Raw genomic sequence first — 16,163 nt, forward strand, 5'->3', positions numbered from 1 at the left:
CAAAGGGGCCAGACTCAAGTTTCACATTGTCAAAAGCAGACACCCAGCCCTTCCCTCTCCAAAAACAAAACAATTAAAAATAAAAACAGTGGACTGTCCAATTCTGTCTGCTTACTGATGTCTATAGAGCGGGGTGGGGGGGAAGGAAGACATTGATAAGTGATTTTCTGGCGATTCCTACCTGAAGCTGCACAGACATAGAGACCAAAGCCGTTGAATGAAAGAGTGAGTGAGGACAAGTTACTGCTGCAGCTTCTGCGCAGTCTCTCTCTCTCACAGTCTGTCTCTGTTCCTGTGCTGACCTGACGTTAAAGGAAATCATCCCACGTTCCCCAGAGGGAGTATGTGTTCCCCTCATTTAGTCCACATGAGGTGAAAAAACATTGTGTAAACTTTGTTAGTACTGCTGTAGCCCTGCGTTCTGGTGGTGTGACTGCACCTTAATGAGTTGTCTCCAATGCTGGAGAGAAACTGCTACATTTTGTGAAGCAGCCGCGCTTCTGACCTCTGTGTTAGGGGAGGACGATATTTAGAACACGTATCTTTTGTTGTTTGAAAACTATCACGTTTAAAAAGTATTTCGATCTTTTAAAAAAACTCATAAATTCAAGCGTGTAATAAAAAGATTTTATTCATTAAAAGAGGATGTGAGATAAGGATTAAAGATTTTTAACAAAATGCATTAGGTTTCCAGGTGCTGAATGGTATAACGTGTTTGTATGTGTCTGTGTATACAACCCTTACACTCCTGCAGTCATCCCACTTCCTGTAATGATTGCACCGCACGTGAAAGCAACACCATTTTGGTAACAATTTGAATCTCGTGCCTTTAACATATAACATGCTGACGCATTTCAGGGAGAATTAAGTTTAACAATTTGCCCAAAGACATGGGTTTCAAGGAACAGCTCATAGGAGAGAAAGGTAGAGTGGTGAAGAGTTTTTATGAAGAGGTTACATTGTACAGGTTGGCACAGAGGCAGATTCAAGGACGGCTGTCAGTGGTGACACAATAAAAACAAAGATATGAAGGGAAACGAGAACTGCAAAAACTCAAGCTCTTTAGATTGTTACTTGGATCAATACCCTTTGATCCATCGTGAGCAATCCCACTGGAGTTCTACTGGTATTAAAATATGTGACAATACAGCTTTTCTTTCCATTATGTCATAGATTTAACATATCATATTTTCTGAATGTTTTAAAACTTCAATCATACTCAACAGACCATAACCTACAGTTGGGGAAATCCACCAGTATAAAAAGATTAGGCAGAACTTCCTGAGGAAGTGGTGAATGTGGGTACAATTATAACGTATAAAAGATATTTGGATGGATGCATGAACAGAAAGGTTTTGGAGGGATGTGGGCCAGGAGCAGGCAGGTGGTTCTAGTTTAGTTCAGGATTATGTTCGGCTGGACTGGTTGGACCAAAGGATCTATCTCCGTACTGTATTTCTTCTATATAAGTAACCTGCCAAAGTCTGTATGATGAATAGCACATTTTCCAAATCTTTCAATTGTTTGTGAAGGAGGAGTTATATAATTTGGTTATTTTTATTCATAATATCAATTTAACTGGATTGTGTATCAGTATCACAGCATTTGAAGTACAACTGAACAGAAGTAATATTAGCTTGAATTTATGTAACACCTTTAACATAGTAAAACATCACAATTGTTAGATGTGGAAGGGAGTGGAGTTATCAAACAAAACTTAGGACAACTAAATAAGGAGATATCGGGCAAGTGACCAAAGATTTGGTCAGAGGTGGATTTTAAGGAGTGCCTTTAAGGACAAAAAAAGAGACAAAGAGGTTTAGGGTTTGATCTTGATTTTATTGTCACATATATTCAAGTACAAAAGTATTGGAGTGCAGAAGAAAGTGAATGATGTCACCACATAAGATACCATCTTAGGGACACGTACCTGGGTATAGAATCTTAAGAACAAGGTAGAAACAAAGAACAAAATCAAAACTTTAAACATTGCAGTAATTGTAGTATAGTGACCCCTTCTTAGTTTTAAGTAGAAAATAAAGAAATTCCACAGGGTAGTGCCTTTGCAGCTGAAGACATGGCATCAGCAGTAGTGTGATTAAAATTGAGATGCTCAAAAGGCCAGAATTGGAAGAACAAAAATATCTCAAGGATTTCTGCTGGAAGACATTACAGAACTGGGGTAGGATGAGGCCGTGGAGTAGTTTGTAAACAAGGATGAGAATTTTAAAATTAGAGCATTGTTTAGCTGGGTTCTGTGAACAGAAATTGCTTAAAGTTAATTCATACATTGCAGAATTTTGGATGACTTCAAGAGCTGGGCTGGATAAGCAGAGGTTGGCAGTTTTTAAATTTGAAACGCTGTGACATTTGGAAGGCCATATCTGCTGCTGTATGGAACTCTACCAGATGTCCAGGATCAAGGAGCAACCCAAGCTACAGAAAGTCTTTGCTAGGATTATAAAGAAAGGATTGGACACCATTTCATCATTTTCTTTGTGGAGGTTTCACTGGAGTCGAATTGGTCAGAGCAGTGTCAGAGGTGACTCTTGCCAAGCAGCCCCAACATGTGGACACTTTCGGTGGCATCGGTCATTGACTGTGGCCATGTTTGCCCAGAGCAGGGACTCCTGGCTGTCGGACCAAGCTTAACTGGCTTATAGTTTTCTGTTATCTGCCTCCATCCCTTGATTGAGGGATTATGTTTGCTATTTTCTAGTCCAAGTGAATCTTTTGTGAATGAAATAATTTTGGAAAATTAGCATCAATGCACCTACTTCCTGATTAGCAACCTTTTTTAAGACCCTGGGATGATATCAATCAGGATCGGGACACTTGTCAGTCCAGAGTTCCATCAATTCTTTTGGTATCAGTTCCCTTGTGATTGAAGTTTTGTTTCTCTCTCCTTCCCACCTCCTGATTTAGAACTATTAAAGAAATGCATGTTGTATCATCTACAGTAAAAGCAGAAGCAACATATTTGTTCATTTACATGCCATTTCTTTACTACCTACCTTACCTCTCCATTCTCACTCTGTAGAGGTGAGATTTACTTACTCTTCCTTTTTTTAAAGTATCTGGAGAAACTCTTGCTATCTGTTTTGATATTCCCAGACAGCTTGCTATCACAGTCTAATTTCTTCCTCCCTGATTAACCTTTTAGTCGTTTTCACCATCCTTCAATTTCTGACCAACCATCTGAATTGCCATTCATCTTTGCACAGTTACATGATTTATCCTTAAGTTTGAAAACTTTTCTTAACTTCTGTAGTTAACCATGGATGAAGGATTCTTCATTTAGAATTTTTTTTTTATGTACAATATATTTATTCTGAATAATCTGAAATATCCTTTGAAATGCCCTGCCATTGATCTAACTTCCCAGCCTAGTATGCCAATTCACTTCAGACAGCTCACCTTTCATGCCCACATAATTGTTCTTATTTAGGTTTAATATATTAGTCTGAAGCCCAATCTTCTCCTTTCAAAGTGAATGTAAAATTCAATAGTATGGTGGTCACTGCTACTTCAGGGTGCCTTAACTCTGAGATTATTAATTGTGACCACAATTTAGTTTTGTTTACTTTAGCAATGGAAAGGGATAGGTATTTACTGCAGGGCTAGAGTTATAGCTGGGGGAAAGGCAATTATGATGTGATTAGGCAAGATTTAGATTGTATCAGATGGGGAAGGAAACTTCAAGGGATGGGCACAATTGAATTATGAAGCTTGTTCAAAGAAAAGCGACTGCATGTCTTTGGTAAGTAAAGTCAGACAGGGAGGACGTGGTCGAGCATAATGTTTACAAAGGAACATAGATAGCTGCAGAGCTGGGCTGAGAGGTGGTAAATGGAGTTTAATGCGGAAAAGTGTGAGGTGATTCACTTTGGAAGCAGCAACAGGAATACAGAGTACTGGGTTAATGTAAGATTCTTGGTAGTGTAGATGAGCAGAGAGATCTCAATGTCCATGTGGATTTATCCTTGAAAGTTGCCACCCAGGTTGATAGGGTTATTAAGAAGGCATATGGTGTGTTAGCTTTTATTGGTAGAGGGATTGTGTTTCAGAGCCATGAGGTTATGTTGCAGCTGTACAAAACTCAGCTGCGGCCACACTTGGAATATTGCATACAGCTCTGGTTACCGCATTATAGGAAGGATGTGGAAGCATTGGAAAAGGTGCAAAGAAGATTTACCAGGATGTTGCCTGGTAAGGAGGGAAGGTCTTATGAGGAAAGTCTGATGGACTTGAGACTTTTTCTTTAGAGAGAAGAAGGTTAAGAGCCTTAATAGAGGCATACAAGATGATCAAAGGATTAGATAGGGTGTAAGTGAGAGCATTTTTCCTCGGATGGTGATGGCTATCACAAGGGGACATAGCTTTAAATTGAGAGTGATAGATAAAGGACAGATATCAGAGATAGGTTCTTTACTCACAGAGTAATAAGGGAGTGGAATGGCCTGCCTGTAGCAGTAGTAGACTCACTAACTTTAAGGCCATTTAAATGTCATTGGATAAACATATGGAGGAGAATAGAACAATGTAGGTTAGATGGGCTTTAGATTGATTTCACAGGTTGGCGCAACATTTATGTTCTACATTCTAATCCTGCCACATTACACAATACCAAGTCTAATATAACTGGCTCGCTGACCAATGCCAAAAATGCTGCTCCAAGAATCTGTCTTGAAAGCATTCTATGAATTCTGTGATGATCATTGAGCTTTGAGGAGCTGGTAGAATAAACATTTCAACAGTCCATACCATGGGTCATATTTAATATAGGGAATCACAATAGCTTAGAATTCAATATCCAATCTCAGACTGAGAAAATGATAAGCAAAGACATCCTTTCAATAATTTCTTCAATAATATAGTGTGCCTAGAGTGACTTGCCAGAGCAATAATCTTAAGTAAAGATCTTGTCCTTTCTGTCGTGAGAGTCTCTAGCCTTGATATCAATAGTTTCGATATAACTAAGAGCATACTTTTAGAGATAAACACTTTGTTCCCTTCAATGTTCCAACAGGCACATATAAAATCAAAAAATGAATTCCCCAAAAAATATGCTGACAATCAAGCATAAACTTTTAGAGAAGGGGGAGGCTTTTTCCAGATGTGTGTCCTAGCTAATTCCTTTATTCTTAATGCATGGCTATCCAAAGTGTGAGTTGGGACCAATAGTGGGATGCTGAGCTTAAACTTTACAGACATGATCACCAAGGTTATAATGGTTGTCTCCCATTCTGCTACCTTTATAGATCTTCTCTGACTCCTATTCCCTCAAATGCCACTAATCATTACAAGGTAAGGACAATTTTCAAGCCTTGAAATGTGGTCACAGTGTGCAATGATTCACAAAGCACTGCCTTAATGGATCCAGCACAGGACAAAACATTTATCAGGTATAAACAATGACTGCAGATGCTGGAAACCAGATTGTGGATTAGTGGTGCTGGAAGAGCACAGCAGTTCAGGCAGCATCCAAGTAGCTTCGAAATCGACGTTTCGGGCAAAAGCCCTTCATCAGGAATAAAGGCAGTGAGTCTGAAGCGTGGAGAGATAAGCTAGAGGAGGATCAGGTATAGCTGGTATCCTGATAGCTACTTTCTTTGTTTCATGGACAGTTAAATCGCTTAGTGGATAGTCATCATAGTCACATCAAAATCAACTGTTGTCTGCTGTCTGTGAGTCCCTGCAAAGGAATTCACTGTCAACTTCCTTTCTGACCAATGTTTTAACCCCCAAAAGTTTTCAGTAGTCATCTGTTTAAGAATGGCATCTAGTGGAGGTCAGGAGTTTTGCCCTGGTGACTACCATGTGACTGACCAGACCAATTCCTGACCCATATATCTTTGAGCACACGGGCATGACATTGCAGTCCATCCAAGTTGATTTTACAGGAGTTTTGCCTGAATACTTGTGGGACTGGCTCCAAGAAGGATGATCGTGTTTGTTTGACAGAATTCTCCTTGAATCCCAACAGATTGTTGATAAATTTCCCATGCGCTCTAATGCAAAACTGCTACACAGTCCAAGTTTTCCCATTGTACAAGAATGTAGAATAACTGGTCTATACACTCAGTATTGAGCTAAACAAGGACACCTTATCAAGACAAAATAGCATAAAAAAGCATCATAGACAAAATATAATGTGGAGTTCCTCATTTTTACAGAGTAAATATGATAATCTGTTAAAAAACTGAGTTTTGAGATCAGTTTTTTTTTCAAAGTCTTGTATATTAAAAGGACCTTCTGTTTTGGAATATTGTTTGTATGGTATTTGCATGTGCATGGTTTGGGGCGGCACAGTTTCTCGGTGGTTCACACCGATGTCTCACAGTGCCAGGGACCCAGGTTCAATTCCAGCCTCGGGCAACTGTCTGTGTGGAGTTTGCACAGTCTCCCTGTGTCTGCCTGGGTTTCCTCTGGGTGCTCTGGTTTCCTCCCACAATCCAAAAATGTGCAGATTAGGTGAACTGGCCGTGCTGAATTGCCCATAACGTTCAGAGATGTGTAGGTGAGGTGCATTAGTCAGGGGTAAATGTAGAGGAATAGGTTTGGGTGAGATACTCTTCGGAGGGTCAGTGTGGACTTGTTGGGCTGAAGGGCTTGTTTCTATACTGTAGGTATTCTATGAACATGTGATGTAATTTACACATTGTGTTGTTGACGTTCTAAATAAATACTTTTATGTGATGTGGGGTAGTGAGTTCTTCATCTGTGACTCAGTGGTAGTATTCTCACCTGTGAGTCACCAGATTGTGGTTTAAGTCCAGCTCCAGAGCCTACACATGATAGTTAGGGTAGCGTTACAGTGCAGTATGGAAGGGATTTTTGACCAGCTGTATGTAAAAGTACGGCTGTCAATTTACACTGACTCAGAGCCAGCATAAATGCTTGTCTTCTCCAGTCTTTTACCCTGGGTAGTGCAGAGTTAAGTGGAGCTCTGCCAGTTATAACTCAAGAAGAACATAAATGATTAGGAAATTCACATATGTCAATATCCCAGAGCAGGCCCTGTGTTAATCAGTTACAAATGAATTTCTTTGGATAAAACAATGCAACTCCATTCTTACACAATGAAAGGAAAGTTTATGGGAAATATTGGGCAAATGTGAACAGAGCGGTAAGGTCAGTAAGCTATGAAAAATTATCTTACACTGTCCCCTAGTGTTAATGTTCAGGAATGTTTCATACATTCTTACTATTTGTTAAAAAATTTTAAAAACTACACAACCATGTGCAAAACTTCAAATAAAAGCAAAACACTGCAGGTGCTGGAAATCTAAACAAAAACAAAAAGTATTGGAGAAAGTCAGCAGGAATTCTAGCAGCACCATGCAGAGATGGAAACAGAGTCAATGCTTAAAGGGCTGGATGGTCTACTCCTGCTCCTAGTTCTTCTTCAGAAGTGTAACGCTCCATGTCTTCATGGAAATTCAGCTATTTATTTCAGCTTTACCTGTATATTTTGGCTCTATCCAACTGTTAACCCCTACCCAACTTGTCCAAGAGCTACAGATATAAAATACTTAGTGGGATAATTATTTGACCCACTGGTGTTTTGTAAAACTTTATGTTCTGGGCCCATACTGACTAGAAATTACTTTATATTTGTTCATTTAATTTTGTTTGTATGGTATTTGCATGTGCATGGTTTGGGGCGGCACAGTTGCTCGGTGGTTCGCACCGATGTCTCACAGTGCCAGGGACCCAGGTTCAATTCCAACCTCGGGCAACTGTCTGTGTGGAGTTTGCACAGTCTCCCTGGGTCTGCCTGGGTTTCCTCTGGGTGCTCTGGTTTCCTCCCACAATCCAAAGATGTGCAGATTAGGTGAACCGGCCGTGCTGAATTGCCCATAGCGTTCAGAGATGTGTAGGTGAGGTGCATTAGTCAGGGGTAAATGTAGAGGAATAGGTTTGGGTGAGATACTCTTCGGAGGGTCAGTGTGGACTTGTTGGGCTGAAGGGCTTGTTTCTATACTGTAGGTATTCTATGAACATGTGATGTAATTTACACATTGTGTTGTTGACGTTCTAAATAAATATCTTTATGTGATGTGGGGTAGTGAGTTCTTCATCTGTGACTAGAAGCAGAGTCATTCACAACTCCTAATCTCCCTATAATCTCTCTATGCACTGTCATTATCATCTCTTTATTGCTACCTTTCCTTCTGGAGCCATGACTCACCTTCTCTCAGCCTAGTATAAATACCTCCCTATTTCTCCCCTTTTTTTTTAGCTTTGACAAAGGGTCAGTTAGACTCAAAACGTCAGCTCCTTTCTCTCCTTACATATGCTGCCAGACCTGCTGAGATTTTCCAGCATTTTCTCTTTTGGTTTCAGAGTCCAGCATCTGCAGTAATTTGCTTTTATCCAAAATATCTGTGAATGTTGGCTTTAACTTTAATAGTGACCTAAACTACACTGGCAAACATTAACTTTGGCAGCCAATGACCTAAGTCATGTTAAGGGAAGTTTATAAGACAACAGTAGTAACAGAAAGACCATTACTTCTCAGTTGGTAATCTCAAGATTACTTAACAGTCACTTGCTTGGGAAGAACAAGAAAATTATTGATTAAAGATATGTCAGGAACAGCAATTTTGTACATATGAGCAGGGAGAGTGTTAATGTACTGATAAAATATGCAAGTAAGGAAGCAGGATGGTTCAAATGGTTTCCTGCCATAGGATAAGAATTCTGTGATGTTTGAGATCATGTCCAGAAGCCTTATATTTCCTGCAATTGTTCTGGGTGTGCCTGTGTTAGTTTCTTCATGCCTTTTCCTATCTGCTGTCTATCACTCAGCAAACTGAATTCTCTCAATATCTCATTGTCACCAAATAAAGGTCTAAATCACTGACAATTCCCATGGATGTGTATGAACATCTGGTGCTCAAATCTCTGACAAGATTGTTGACCATTTTGTGATGCTTTTTTGAGTTTTCTTCATTTGTTCTTTGCATTTCCTGCCTGATCTACTCATCACTATTTGTGTCCATGTTCAAATGCAACAAGATCTGGCCAATATCCAGACGTGGGCTACCATTGGCAAGTAACATTCATGCCACACAAATACCTGTACAAAGGAACCTCAATTATCTCAACGACACAGACGGGGAGTATTTTGTTCGGATAATTGAAATTCGGATAATCGAATGCTGGATAATTGAGGTTGCTCTGTATCAGTCAATGATCATCTTCAATTAGAGATGATCCAACCACTGACCCTTGACATTCAATACCACCCCTGAATCCCACAACATCCTGGGGATTACCATTGACCAGAAATTCAACTGGACTCACCACAGAAACACAATGGCTACAAGAGTAAGTCAGAGGCTAGGAATACTGTGGCAAGGAACTCACTACTGACTCCCCACAGCCGGTTCACTGTCTACAAGGCACAGGCCAGGAATGAGAGGGAGTACTCTCCACTTGCCGGGATGTGTGCAAATCTAACAACACTCAAGAAGCTTGACACCATCCAGGACAAAGCAGTCCACTTAATTAGCCCCACATCCACAAAGATTCACTCCATCCGCCATCAACACTCAGTAGCAGCAGTGTGTACTATAAGATGCACTGCAGAAATTCACCAAAGATCCTTGGACAGCATCTTTGAAACCCTTGATCACTTCCATTTAGAAGGACACGGGCAGCGGACATATGGAAATACCCCCACCTTCAAGTTTCCCTCCAAACCATTCACCATTCTGACTTATTAATTCACTGTCACTGAGTCAAAATCTTGGAATTCCCTCACAAAGCACATGGAGTGCAGCAGTTCAAGAAGATGGCTCACCACCACTTTCTCATGAGCATCTTGGGTGTGGCAATAAATGCCGTCCAGCCACTGATGCCTATATCCCATGAATTAATTTTTAAAAGCATACAGACAGAGACAAACAAATAGAATATTATTGATTACTTGGGTGGAGGGAAATACTGGGAACCATAGTTCTATGGTACCAGTCCACAGGGTTTGTTGAGATGATTCTTTTAGCTTGTCAGGACTTTCTGTTCTTCAATCACTTTTCTCCAGGTTACTTCACTCCTTCACAGGAGGCATAGGGTGATTGCTATGCTAACTACAAGGTCTCTTGTCAAAAAGCAGAAACTGTAAGCACCAACAGCTTATAGCAACTGATGGAAGAAAATAGCTGGCTCTCTTCAGATTTTGGGTATTTTTACAACACACACACACACACATGCACAAACACACCCCAACTCTTTAAGCAGTCCAAAGGCTCTGTGCCATTTAAACACGCAAGCAGTTCAGCTGCCAGGAACTAGTTTAAAAGTTGTCATCAGGCTGATGACCTTTAGAATCCAAATTGGCCACAGTTGCACAAACAATCAGCTACTCGTTGCCAGTCAAATCTGACTCTGCACACTGCCAAAAAGCATTTTTTTTAAAGTGTGGCAATTCCCTCCAGAAGGTCTAGTCTTAAAACCATCCTCTTTTGATTTTAGTCCATCATCAAAAATACAGAAAGGAAAATGATATGAAATTTCCAATAGAGGAGGAATGAGGATTGCAATATTAATCAGGGAAACTATTAGAGCAGTGAGGAGAGATGATATCTTCAAACGAGGCCATATGGGAAGAAGTGAAAAAATACAAAAGTGGCAAACGCACTATTGAGTGTGTACCAAAGGCCTTCAAATAGTCTGGGACAGACACAGGATCAAATATGTAATCAAATTTTGGTGAAGTGTAAGAATTGTGGGCGACGCGGTGGCCCAGTAGTTAGCACTGCTGCCTTGCAGTGCCAGAGACCCGGGTTCAGTTCTAGGCTCGAGTGACTGTCTGTGTGGAGTTTGCACATTCTCCCTGTGTCGGCGTGAGTTTCCTCTGGGTGCTGCGGTTTTCTCCCATAATCTAAAGATGCACAGGTTAGGTGAATTGGCTAAGCTAAATTGCCCATGGTGTTCAAGGATGTGTGGGTTAGATGCATTAGTCAGGGGCAAATGTAAACCAGTAGGGGAATGTGTCTGGGTGGGTTAGTCTTTGTAGGGTTAGTGTGGACTTGTTGAGTCAAAGGGCCTGTTTCCACACTGTAGGGATTCTATGATATATTTAAAGGGTGGCACAGTGGCTCAGTGGTTAGCACTGCTGTCTCACAGCACTAGGGAACCAGGTTCAAGTCCAACCTTGGGCAACTGTCTGTGTGGAGTTTGCACCTTTCCACTGTGTCTGCGTGGGTGTCTCCGGGTGCTCCAGTTTCCTCCAACAATCGAAAGACATGCCAAGGTTTGGTGAACTGGCCATCCTAAATTGCCCATAGTGTTCGTGGATGTGTAGGTTAGGTGCGTTAGTCAGGGGTTAGAGGAATGGTTCTGGGTAGGTTACTCTTTGGAGGGTCAGTGTGGATTTGTTGGGTTGAAGAGCCTGTTTCCACACTGTAAGGATTCTAATCTCATAATAAGGCAATAGTAGTAGGAGATTTTAGCTACCCAAACATTAACTGTGATAGTTTAAATGTGCAAGGTCGATGGGAGCAAAAATCTTAAAATCTATGCAGGAAAACTTTTTTAACCAGTATATTGAATGCCCAACAAGGAAGCAGGCAGTTCTGGGCCTAACATTTGGAAAGGAGTCTGGGCAGTTGATCAACCACTTACAGCTAAAACTGTGTCAGAAACAGTGGGAAGCATTAAGGAGGAAAGAGCAACAATACAGGACAAATATTTTCCTGTAGAGACAATGGGTGGGACCAAGACCAAAGGATCCAGGATGCCAAAGGACGTAAAGGTTAAGCATTAAAAACAGAAAGCACTGGAGAAGCTTAGCAGGTCTGGCAGCATCTCTGGAGACAGAAACAGAGTGACTGTTTTGAGTCCCATATTACTCTTCTTTGAAAGCATTGCCTGATATGATCCTGAAGCCCCAGAGGGAAACAATAAACTACAATTTGCTGAGCTGTTTCCCCTATGGGCCATGTTTTCAGCCACTTGACCTTTTCATTTCAGCTTGCCTCTTCCAATGTTCTCCTCGAGATTACAGCTTTCAGCAACTACCTCCCCATTGTCAAGGTCAATGTCATCTGCTTGTATATCTTTTATGCAGATTTACTAGCAGCAGAGGAATAGACAGATGACAAGTGACCAGTTCACTATATGTGGGTAAGTGGCCATCGGCCATCTAATGAACTCGGCTGGGCCAGTGCTAGAAATAGCATTTAATATGTTGATATCAGCTAACATCTCCCATCTTTTTCAATGTTAGACTATTTGCAAATTAAATGACACAAGCTCTGTTTATAACGAGTACAGTATAACCTGTAACTAGCAAATCTGCACAAATTATTTAATTTCTCTCTGACCAACCTACAAAGACATCTTTCTGCATCCACAGAAAAAAAATTCCAACAGAAGACAAGTATTTTTTGATTAATAGAGAATTTCAGAGAAGTAACAAAAACAAAGAGAGCCTCTGTGTTATGTTAACTGATGACCAGAAATGAGCTATTACTAACAGAATTAAAGGTTAATGTGCCTGGAGAGTTCCATCCTGACTTTTATCAACAGTCGAAACAAGTCAGTATATATGCTCAGAGGCTCTTAGTCCACTGAAGTATAGATCTGAGATAAGTTTGCTCCAATCTTATAATAATCTTTACATTCCAATCTAGTCTTTAGTAAAGGTTCCCACACAAATATAAAGTGACATGACAGACTGAATCTTCCCATATTTTGGCAAAGTATTAATTTCAGAGAGTGATGATTAAAAATCTGTCTATCTCAGCCTTGGATATACTTAATCACCCACTCTTGTTTGTCCTGTGTGGTAAAGAATTTCACAGATTGAGTACTCTTTGAATGAAGAAATTCTTCCTCATCTCTGTCCTAATTGCATGATCCCTTGCTGTGGTCCGAGACTCTCCCACAAGGGGAAACAACTTTTCCACATCAACCCGTCAGCTCCTTAAATCTTGTATGTTACAATGAGGTTGCCTCTCATTCTTCCAAACTCTAATGAGTACAGGCTCACAACTTCTCAATCTCTCTGTGGGGAATGTAATGTGAATTGTACAGGGTAGCAGCAGCTGTCAGCATTTGATGGGGGTGTGTGGCTGGGTTTTAAAGATGTCAGTGGTGGCAGTAATTCTGTGTGGTCCCAGCAGTGGCCAGTAGGTGGGAGAATACAAGAAGTCGGGTGGCATCAGTGCATGGTATAAAGTTAATGAGGTAAATTCAGTAAGATAACAGGAATAAACTTGCCAACATTCACTGAGAGAAACCTTTCATGAAAGTCACCAAAAAGGCACTTGAATGGTTTCTGGTCAGATTTGGGCTCAAGGGACTGTAGACAAAGATGATGTGGTCCTTTTCAACTTTATTTACTGGAATTTGTTGAGTGTTGTATCTTATTCAAACAGTTGTGGGGAGGCTGCTTGAGACCTCAGCTCTGTGGGTATGTGTCTAGGGTTGTTTTGCCCAATGACAGCCTTTTGATTAGTTTTTCAAACCAGGACCAGTTATACGTGAGCTCTGGCAGTTTTTCTCACCCAATTCTCTGTTGCTGATCTCATTAATTGAGCATCAGGCCTCCACAGACCAACTCCACTGCAGTCTGTAGTCTGAAGAGGCAAAAGTGCTTGCCAATGCAGGGGTCTTCCAGCATTCATGCCATGGCAGCCATATTTAAACCCACTCTGCACACCACTTAAAGTGCTGAAAGCCAGGGACTACCTTTAATGTGTTGCTGTACAATTCAAAACACCATGGCTGAAGGAGGGAAGATGGCATTCTGTTTCATCAACAAGGAACTGGAGGTGTTGATAGAAGGGGTAGATGGAAAGAAGGGCTGTCCTCTTTCCCCAGGACCAACAAAGGAGACCACAGCACCAGATGTCACCAACCTAGTCTGAAGTAGCAATCCAGGTCCATGCTGCCTGGAGGAATGTGCAATAATATCACAAGAAGGTTCTGTGTCCTGCAAAATGCCATCATCTTCTGACTCTACCGCTGCACCCTCCCACCAATGCTCATGGTCTACCACTCTCACGACTGCATGCAGCATCTTTCCTCAATGACTCTCACCCATGCCATCCCCACAAACCACCAATCCTTTCTGCCCTCTGTACTTCCTATTCATTCACTCTGGATGTCTCACCACCATTCCTGTTCCTCCATCATAACGAACAGCTCTTCCACGTATTACCATTTCACTCAATTCCTCCCTTTGTCTGAATGCAGGAACAATCAGCCCATGTAAGGGGATTACAGGAAGGCCAACATTTGTCTCCTTACCCTTTATAAGGAGAAAATCCTTGTGATTACTGAGGATGACCATGACTATTCATACTTCAACCTGTATGTCCTGGCAACCAAGAAATTTTCACTGCTGTGCTGAACTGGTCCCCTTTACCACTAGAGTAATAGAGATGTACAGCATGGAAACAGACCCTTTGGTCCAACTCCTATCAACCAGATAACCTAAATTAATCTAGTCCCATTTTCTAGCGTTTGGCCCATATCCCACTAAACCCTTTCTAGTCATGTATTCAACCAGATGCCTTTTAAATATTATAATTGTACAGCTTCCACCATATCCTCTGGCTGCTCATTCTATACATGTACCAGCTTCTGTGTGAAGAAGTTGCCTCTGATGTCCTGTTTAAAACTTTCCCCTCTCACCTTAAACCTATGCCCTCTAGTTTTGGACTCACCGACACTGGGAAAAATGCCTCATGATTTTAAAAACTTCTATAAGGTCACCCCTCAGCCTCCGACGCTCCAGGGAAAATAGCCCCAGCCTATTCAGCCCGTCCCTTATAGCTCAAATCTTCCAACCTTGGCAACTTCTTTGTAAATCTTTCCTGAACTCTTTCAAGTTTCACAACATGCTTCCTACGGTGGGGAGATCAGAATGGAACACAGTATTCCAAAAGTGGCCTAATGCTTTCTTAATTATCCTATGACTCTTCTCTAAACAAATTCTATGTGGAGGAATTAACACAAATGGCAGAGTTTATTGTGGGATCACTGCTCACACTTTCCACTTTTGGAGGGCAAGGTAGGAACTCAATTATCTACCATTCCTATGTGCCATGCAATATTACAACTCTATCTGAAGGGCTACTACAACGTTGTCACTCTTGAATATGGGGCAATAGATGTTGTAAATCTTTCAAACAGTTTGTAATGTTAATTTTATTAAAAAACAAGAAAAGCAAAGCTCGGACAAACAAAAAGCTGCAAATGTTTTTGAAACTACATTGTGGCTGCTTGCTTTTCAAACAACAAGAAGTTTACAGTCAATGAATGATGACTTCACCCAACTCGGATTGATTGGAAGTGAATGTCAATTAAGTCCTGCATAGCTTGTTTTGCCTGGTGTTGCAGTGCTTAGTTGTGGTGAGGGTGAAGTTCATCCTGCTTAATGTTATCATCTTCCTCCTTGGGAGACAGTGGCTGCTTTTCCAGTTCTTCAGCATCCATTATGTCCCTCTTTGGTTGCTCCAGTTACACAACAGCAAATTTCTACACAAAACAGAGTATGTAACACACTCTGTCAAGAGTGTACTGCAAGGTCCCCTACATATCAAGGGAGGAGATTTAGAGGTGTTTTGAGGAAAAGTCTTTTCACCCATTTTTTTGTGGTGGTGGTGGTGGTGGTGGGGGGGGGGGAGGTGGTGAGGGAATGGAATGCACTATCTGGGAGGATAGTTGAGGTGAGAAGTGTCATAATGTTTTAAAACTATTTGGATTAGTACTTGAAACGTCATGACATTCAAGGCTATGGGCTATGTGCTGGAACCTGTGATTTGTGTAGATTTAAAAGTTTTATTGGTGCAAACTTAAGGGGCCAAAAGGCCTTTCCCATACTGTATGATTCTATGATTTCTACCCGCACTAAATGGCAAGACAGAATCACTATGGACCTGCAACTTTTGAATAATATGGCACGGTGCAAAAAGCATGGCAAATCCAAGGATGCACAAAGTAAGCCCTGCAACACACCCTTTGTGGACACGTGAGACAGGTATATGTCGCTGTACACAAAGCAGCCTGGCAGTGACATTACAATCTTTCGTCATAAAATGCTGAAGTCTCTTCTGAGTTTGGCAAGATATGGTGAGGCTGATGTTTTGCCGATGATACGTTTGTGGACAGAGAGTGCAGGCAGTTGCTGCCCATAGCGTTTG

General features: G+C 41.1%; 1 protein-coding gene across 3 annotated transcripts in view; it reads right to left on the bottom strand.

Moving 5' to 3' along the window:
• carhsp1 (calcium regulated heat stable protein 1) overlaps positions 1 to 16,163 on the bottom strand; it is a 139,219-nt gene that overhangs the window by 106,711 nt on the left and 16,345 nt on the right. The window contains exon 1 of one of the 3 annotated variants that reach the window (XM_072559599.1): positions 182 to 311. The exons of 1 other annotated variant lie outside the window; for it this stretch is intronic. The gene's annotated coding sequence lies outside the window, so the exon portion shown is untranslated. Of the gene's footprint in view, positions 1 to 181; positions 312 to 16,163 lie in introns of those variants that run through there. One more of the 3 variants, XM_072559597.1, reaches the window with a different exon arrangement.

Source organism: Chiloscyllium punctatum, chromosome 40 (genome assembly GCF_047496795.1).
Source record: "Chiloscyllium punctatum isolate Juve2018m chromosome 40, sChiPun1.3, whole genome shotgun sequence".
NCBI classification, from domain to species: domain Eukaryota; kingdom Metazoa; phylum Chordata; class Chondrichthyes; order Orectolobiformes; family Hemiscylliidae; genus Chiloscyllium; species Chiloscyllium punctatum.